Raw genomic sequence first — 8,404 nt, forward strand, 5'->3', positions numbered from 1 at the left:
TTCAAATCATCAATCACCTTACCCTCTATTTGATTTTAACTCCAAATAACCCGATTTTTTATAATCTACATCAAACAAGATTATTTAAAAACCCAAGATCAAACAAGGCTTAAATAAATATGAAACATTAATACAGGTAAGCATTCAAGTATAACTATATTCTTTAAAATTTACACTTGTTTCTAGTTCACTAGATGAAATAAGTGATCAAATTTTAGTCAAGTCATAACACCAAACAAAACAGAAAAAAAAAGAAGTACAAAAATCTATCCACTTTAAGATTTACAGTGCTTGAGAAAAGAAGTTATTCAAAGCACATGTGTAGCTTGCTTTTATTAGGAGAATTCTCTTATTCAGTTCAATAAATAAAAAATATTAAATACTAATAATCCTCATATGACTCCTAATCCTACACTGATTCAAATATTAATAAATAGCCATAATCTTACTAGATACTAACAAACATATTTATTCAACAACACTTATCATATTCTAAATAATCTAATCTTCTGAACATATGCCCCATAAATAGACATAATCTTTCTTGATAATTATAAACCATCACATACAAAAATAAAGGGTCTACTGCTACTCCACAAATATATGACATCACTAAAACCCTATTACAAAATACCAAGATCCTATCATTAGGATCAAATATCTTTTTTTCAGTTACTTTAAGATCTTCTGTAAATACTGCACGGTTCACTCAATTAACAAGGTAAAAAAATAATTGCATAAAGTTTACCCGGACTTCAACAAAATAGAACTCCGTCGTGAAAAAGGTAGCAGAATTTCATCAAGAAAACGTACTCAAATGCTCTAATTAGTTTCTAAATAAATATTTGAATCTCTCATTAATTTCTAAATAAATACTTGAATCTGTATATAAGTAAGAAAATTTTCCGAGGAGATTAAATTTACAGCAGTTAACAGCTCGCCTTGGAGGTATGATCGGAATCCTATCAGTTCTTCTTCTGTTCAGCATCTTTCGTTGACTACTGATCAATTTGCATGTTAATATCCTCAATTCAAGTTCCACTTCGAATTTTCATATGATTTGTGTATTGACGAAAGAATAATATTCTCAGTTGAATAAAACTCAACGAAATGAATATTTAAACATATCCAGATCCAGAAAAAAAAAAATAGAAAGCGTTTTCAGTGGGCGATGAAGAGATATATGGAATGTACCTGATGTTGAAACCAGTGAGAGATCGTCGCTGCCAGTGAGAGATTTTTACAGAAGAGAAGAGAAAGAAGATTGGGAAAAATGATACTACAGAAAAATAGGGAGGTGAAGGAAAAATGGGGAGGGAGAGAGAGGTGAAGGGAAAATAAGTTATGTGGAAAATGAGTATGGTCTGTTTGATTGGAATTAAATTCTTACCTAATTTGACCGAATTCAAAAGGTAATAATAAATTGTTTATAATTCCATCGGAATTTAAATTCTAAATCCAATTCCTATATTTAAGTTTTTAAATATTAGAGGAATTGACCCCTTCAATTTCAATTCCAATTCCAATTTCAATTCCCCTTCACTAAACACCTTAATGATTTTTTTTTACTTGAAGAACCAAATCATAATATGAACAAAATTATAATTTGTTTTTCAAATCACAATATCAAAATTCTATTTTACAAAAATTCTTTCAAAAACTCTAAAAAATCAACAATGGTATATTATTACTCATAATTCTAGATATAATACAATACATTAGAATCTGATTATTTGTGAGATGGATAATATGTGAATATGTTTTTTTTTAATAGAGAATGCTAGCATGGCCTACAAGTTATATAATTAGTATTTCTAAATGTCATTATGTATAAATACTTTTGTTTTAATAGAAACCAAAGTAGTACTGAAGCACCTAAAAATTTGTTTGATGAATATTACTAAAATAAATAACCTAAATCATATAGTATAGTTGCACTAAAGTGTAAAATGCAATGAAAGCATGCTCTTACAATTTTTTGTTTTTTTTTTAATAATGATAAATTTAGTAAAAAAAGTAAAATCAATAAGTTTTTGTTTTGTTTTTTGAGAAATGACTTATAGTCATTTAATTAATAAAACTCAAAAGGTAGAGTAAATACAAGAATTTTAATTAAGACAAACATACTTTTTTTGTCCCAATTTTGAATCAAACATAACAGGAGAATTATGAAACAAATATTACAGAAACAATATTACAAAAATATGAATCTAGCAAAACATCTATCTTTCTTTATTTCAACTCGCCTTATACAATTGAGTATTTGTGACTTTCTCGAATGTGATATTCCATTGTTGACATAAATCCCAATTAACCGGCGTTATAAAGATGAAGGGCAAGGGAAGGATCGTGATTGGATTCAAAAGTAAAGCATCCAAGAAGTCTTCATATATGAATTAAAGCTAGGCCATCAAAGATGACATCATTCCTGACCTATTCGCTCCTTCTTGCCCTTGAAAAAATTCTAGAATTTCCTTCCGCCCAGATTTGATACACAATTGCTCCATAGAAACATTTGAATACATTAGCATAGTACATGTCTCCTTTAGTCTTCCTTAACATAGCCCCTTTAATATGAATTCAGTCCTCGGAAATGTTACAAAATCCGAAATTATTAGCAAATTTTTTCCAAATCACATTAGTATATAGACATTCACCAAGGATATGGGCGATTGATTTTTCATAGCTCGAACAAAGAACACATATCGTACATGGAAGAGTCATAAACCTGCTGATCATATCCCTTGTCATAAGACTTTCTCTAAACGCCAGCCAGAGAATAATACGATGTCGGAGTATGATTTTAGAAGACCATACACAGTGAGCCCAATCCACCAACTGCCCTCTGCTACGTGTGTACTGTCAGGCCAATCCGATCATGAAACGAAATACAAATGATCATTTCATCGAGTATCTTCATCCTTCTTCATCCTTCTGAAATAAGCCTAAGTAGGTAGTTACATTCACCATCATTCACCTTATAACAGTTACATTGGCAGATTATTGTATTTGAATTTTACCTATTCATATAACTTTTTTGTACACACCAAGGCAATATATAAGAATTCATAATGTTTTTCGTTGACAAGTAGTACGTAGAGAGTAGTGTGTCTAAAATATTTGAAGGAAACTCTTCTATCAATTTATTTTTTTTCTTTTCAAAATAATGAAATTTTGAATGTTTTCTATATGCTTACTGAGTAAAATGTATATATAAAGGTCTTTTTATATGTTTTTGTAACAGATTCCAGGCAATCACTCATTCAATAGAAAAACAATTACAAAGTAGTATGTAAACTATACATATAAATAGGGTGAGCATAATTTGGGTTTACCCAAACACAACCCTAATCCAAACCCAAAATATTAATTTGGGTTGGTTAATATGGGTTGAGTTGAGTATGGGTTGTGTTGAATATGGGTTGGGTTTAATTTGGGTTGGGTTAGGGTTACCCAAATTACACAAATTATATAAATTTAATTTAATTCTCTATTATTAATTCAATATAAACTAATCATCTTCCAACTTTAAATCGAACATGTTTTTAACATGTTTAACACGTTTTGCACACGTTTAACACGTTTTTCACATATTTAATACGTTTTTAATATTTTTAACACGTTTTCACACTTATAACACGTTTTTCACACGTTTAACACGTTTAACATATTTTCACGTTTTTGACACGTTTAACACGTTTTCACACTAATAATATGTTTTTCATGTTTTGTCACATTTTTCATGTTTTGTCACGTTTAACACGTTTTTAACATGTTTAATACGTTTAACGCGTTTTTGACAAGTTTAACATGTTTTTTACGTTTTTGGCACGTTTAACACATTTTTAACTCATATAACATACTAATACATTTTTGATAAGTTTAACACGGTTTTCGCGTTTTTGGCACGTTTAACACGTTTTTGACATTTTAACACATTTTTGATATGTTTAACACGTTTAACACGCTTTTCACATATTTAACACGTTTTCACACGTTAACATGTTTTTCACGTTTTTAGCATGTTTAACATGTTTTTGACATATTTGACACGTTTTTCATATTTTTGGCACGTTTCACACATTTTTGACATGTTAACACGATTTTGGTTCTTTGACACATTTTTAGCACATTTAACATGTTTTGGTACGTTTAACACGTTTTCACATTTTTGGCACGTTTAACATGTTTTTGACATTTTAACACGTTTTTGCACATTTAACATATTTTTGACATGTTTACAATGTTTTTTGCACGTTAACACGTTTTGATAAATATTAACACGTTTTTGTCATGTTTAACACGTTTTTGGCATATTTAACATGTTTTGGAACGTTTTGGCACGTCAAACGTGTGAAAAACGTATTAAACGTGACAAAAATGTGAGAAACATATTAAACGTGTCAAAAACGTATTAAACTTAAAATGTGTTAAAAACATGGAAAATGTGTCAAAACGTGCCAAAAACGTGAAAACATGTGAAAACGTGTTAAACATATTAAAATCATGTTAAATGTGTCAAGAATGTGAAAAACGTGAAAAACGTGTTAAACATATCATAATGTGTCAAAACGTGTTAAACGTGCCAAAAACGTGAAAAACGTGTCAAAATGTGTCATGATCGTAAAAACGTGTTAAACATGTCAAAGCATGAAAACAATGTTCAACGTGTCAAAATGTGTTAAACGTGCCAAAAAGGTGTTAAACGTGTTAAACGTGTCAAAAACGTATTAAACATGTCAAAAACATGAAACATGTTTAAAACGTGTTAAATGTGTCAAAAACGTGGAAAACGTGTTAAACGTGTCAAAATATGTTAAACGTGCCAAAAGCATGAAAAACGTGTAAAAATATGTTAAATGTGTCAAGAATGTGAAAAACATGTTAAACGTGTTAAACGTGCCAAAAACGTGAAAAACATGTCAAAATATGTTAAATGTGTCTTAATCGTGAAAAACGTGTCAAAATGTGTTAAACGTGTTAAAAACGTATTAATCATGCCAAAATATGATAAACGTGTTCAATGTGTCAAAATGTGTTAAACGTGCCAAAAATGTGTTAAAAGTGTCAAAACGTATTAAACGTGCCAAAACGTATCAAACGTGTTAAACATGTTAAAAATATGTTAATCGTGTCAAAAACGTGAAAAACGTGTCAAAAACGTATTAAAAACGTCAAAAACGTGAAAAACGTGTTAAACATGTGAAAAACGTGTTAATCGTGTCAAAAACGTGAAAAACGTGTTAATCGTGTAAAAACGTGAAAACGTGTTAAACGTATGAAAAATGTGTTTATAATATGAAAAACGCGTTTAGAGTGTGAAATACATGTTAATCGTATAAAAAACATGAAAAACGTGTTAATCGTGTCAAAAACGTGAAAAATGTGTTAATCGTGTCAAAAACGTGTTAAATATATGAAAAACGTGTTAAACGTATGAAAAACGTGTTAAACGTGTGAAAAACGTGTTAATCGTGTCAAAAACGTGAAAACGTGTTTAAAACGTGTTAAACGAATAAAAATGTGTTAAATGAGTCAAATACATGTTAAATGAAAAAATAAAAAATTAATTTGGGTTACCAAACCCATACCTAACCCATATTAGTAAATAATATGGGTTGGATAATGGGTTGGATAAATTTAATTTGGGTTGAATACGGGTTGGGTTTACCCGTTTGCTCACCCCTACATATAAGTTCAATTTAAATACCCAACTTATTCAGTTCTTTGAGGAGAGCTTGACGATGTTCTAGGGACAACATCAAGAATCCCCATATTTCAAGATTTTCGTTGGTTTTCTTCAATTGATTCGGCACCTCTAATAATACAATTGAACTAACTAAACTATCATAGACTACTTTGTAATTGAGATTTTTGTATTGTACATAGCTCTTTGAGAGCATTCACTTTTTACCCAATTAATTTGGGTCTTCAATTTTATTGTCTTCTTATCCTAATTTATAATTGGATAAAGTTAAATAAAAAAAGAAAAAAAATAAGATGAATGGTGCCTTCAATAAGAAAGAGACAGACTCAAATACTCCAAATATGAATTGAAAAAGGAAGCCCACACCACTTAAATAGTTTAATATGGCAACAATCTTTTTAAAAGCAACTAAATTTATCAAAATCATTTAACTCATTAGTATGGATTGATTTGAAAAATCCTAAATTTTATTGTTGTTTTTATGTTTTCTCCAACTTATAATCTGTTTTAATTTTTAAAAAAATTACAATTATTTTTTCTTTCACTTTATCTTTTGCTAATAATATGTAATTACATATTACAATTTTTTATCTCTTAATCTGATAATTAAAATTTACAATATGTCAATAAGTCTAATTGATTCCAATAAAATCCCTTCAAACACACCACAATCTGTTTTTGAGGAAGCTTTAAATTAGATGAGTAACTGATTCAATATTAGATCACTAAGATGCTCAAACAATTTATAGCAAAACACGATTCTAGTTTCACAAATTTATCTCTAGTTGGGTTTGGTTTCTGGGGAGTTCTTCAAGTAAGCCTATAAATTTATGCATTATCTTAGTGTATATAAGCTTTGGAAACTTGACATAATTTGTCACCACAATATCTGGAAGATTAGAAAGAAAATGTTAAAAGTTTTATGCCAAGTAGCTTTTAATCTATTCACCCAGAATTAAGTACAAATTTGAAGTTCTTTGGAACCATTTGATATGTGAGAATCCCCTTAGGCGTGTTGTAATTTAAATTCTTATGAACAACAGCAAGAACTTGTAAGAACTGATGTAAAGCAAAATTTACTGAAAATTCAAACAAAGAACTTGTTATGTAACTTTACCAAAGCTAATAAAAAAGAAAAACTTACTTATCAGCCTTTCTTATAAGTCCATAGATATGTGACAGTTCACTGCATGCATTGTGGGCATTTTAAGGAACTCCTCATGTCCTCCATGAGACAAAATCCATAACTGCAAGTTTTAAGACCAACTCTGAATTGCTCCTTTTGTGATGACAGTAAGCACAAAATGCAGGAATACTTAGTCAAATAGTTTCAAATTTCCTCAACTAAAGTTTAGTTTTAGTACCTGATAATTGCAGTATCTGTCAAATAGATACATCACCAGTTCCAGGGTGTATGTCTACTACATTGGGCTTTTGTCTCTCTTTTCTTTTCCCTTTCCTTCTCTATTCCATTTAGGATTTGAGAGTAAGAAAAGTAATTTAAAGAGTTGAGATTCTGCAAACAGAAACCATACAATTGCATCATATTTTCACTCATTTAGAAATCCCATGAACATTGTAAGGTAGAGTTACTTGAACCATTGGATTCTATAGAATGAAAGACCAAGGTGGATGGATATATGCATTGTTATTGTGGGTTGAACCTCCTGCAAATCTAATATTCATTCTTTTATTGTATTCCCAATTGCACAAAACCTTAAACCTTTTCTGAATCACTTCAGGTTTTTCCGGAAGTTTCATCTTTGTGGGGGAATTGACTGTCCATAAGAATCGTTCAGCAAACAATCCTAGTACTATAAGTTTATTATCCAACAACAGTCTTGTTGACTGCAAATTCAAAGAGTAATTAATCTTAATTTACTTATTAGAAAAAGACAAGTGAAAGAACCCTTTATCTTGTTATCTTCTCAAAGAAAGTAAAAAATCTTTACCGACGTGATGACAATAATCTCTGTCTCCATTACTCTCTCTCATCAAAAGCTTCTGAACCACCAAAATGAAGAACCAGCAGCAACGTCATAGTTTTTTCTCCCTTCTTCTAATCTCGTGATGGAGATGTGAGAAACAAGAAGCATTATTACGGTATTTTGTTCCCACATCGAGAGATAAAAGAACTGTTCGTAATGCACATTAATATAAATTAATGGGCCTGGCTAGAGAATTACTTACTTACCTGGACGGGGTCTTTGGGCGATCAAGAAGGTTCATGGCCTAGGTCAGTGACTTTCATTGCACATAGAAAGGGTGCTTACTTAAGATCAGCCCATTGTGGTTGAATCTACGTCATAATTTGTTGCTGAGGGGGCCTGCGTTCGCGCGGCCCCTACCATTCTTTAAGTTCTTCAAGTTTCTCTCTTTTAATAATGTTAAAATATTTCTAAAATATTTCTAAAATATTTCTAAAATATATTAAAATATATTATTGAACAATACATTTTTATGTTTATTTTATATATTAAATTAAACACAATAATTTTCATAACAATTTAATCTGTTGTTACATTTAAAGGAAATTAAATAATTTTTACTCAATCTTCTAAAATATAATAGAGGTTCATTAAAAATATTAATTCTGAAAATTATTACAAAATTATATCAATGTAATTTTCTATTTATTCTTTATTCAATCAATTTAGATTAGAAGTAATATAATAATGAGTTTGTATATTTTATGAG

The 8,404-nt window shown here is 29.8% G+C and overlaps 1 long non-coding RNA gene and 1 other non-coding gene across 4 annotated transcripts; one reads left to right on the forward strand and one right to left on the reverse strand.

Annotated features, from left to right (window-relative positions):
• Positions 1 to 6,637: 6,637 nt before the first annotated feature.
• LOC124930007 lies at positions 6,638 to 7,811 on the reverse strand. Of its 3 annotated transcripts, none has more exons than XR_007098670.1 (4): positions 7,660 to 7,811; positions 7,072 to 7,223; positions 6,852 to 6,954; positions 6,638 to 6,786 (listed from the first exon to the last, which is right to left on the reverse strand). It is a non-coding gene; the product is annotated as an uncharacterized LOC124930007 (long non-coding RNA). The 3 variants fall into 3 exon arrangements; XR_007098671.1 differs by lacking the exon at positions 7,660 to 7,811 and adding an exon at positions 7,301 to 7,340; XR_007098669.1 differs by lacking the exon at positions 7,660 to 7,811 and having other exon boundaries at positions 7,072 to 7,335.
• Positions 7,812 to 7,893: 82 nt separating this feature from the next.
• Positions 7,894 to 8,055, forward strand: LOC124922885. Its single transcript, XR_007097935.1, has one exon. It is a non-coding gene; the product is annotated as a U1 spliceosomal RNA (small nuclear RNA).
• The last annotated feature ends 349 nt before the right edge of the window (positions 8,056 to 8,404 follow it).

The sequence above is a fragment of the Impatiens glandulifera genome, chromosome 1 (genome assembly GCF_907164915.1).
Source record: "Impatiens glandulifera chromosome 1, dImpGla2.1, whole genome shotgun sequence".
Classification (NCBI taxonomy): Eukaryota; Viridiplantae; Streptophyta; class Magnoliopsida; order Ericales; family Balsaminaceae; genus Impatiens; species Impatiens glandulifera.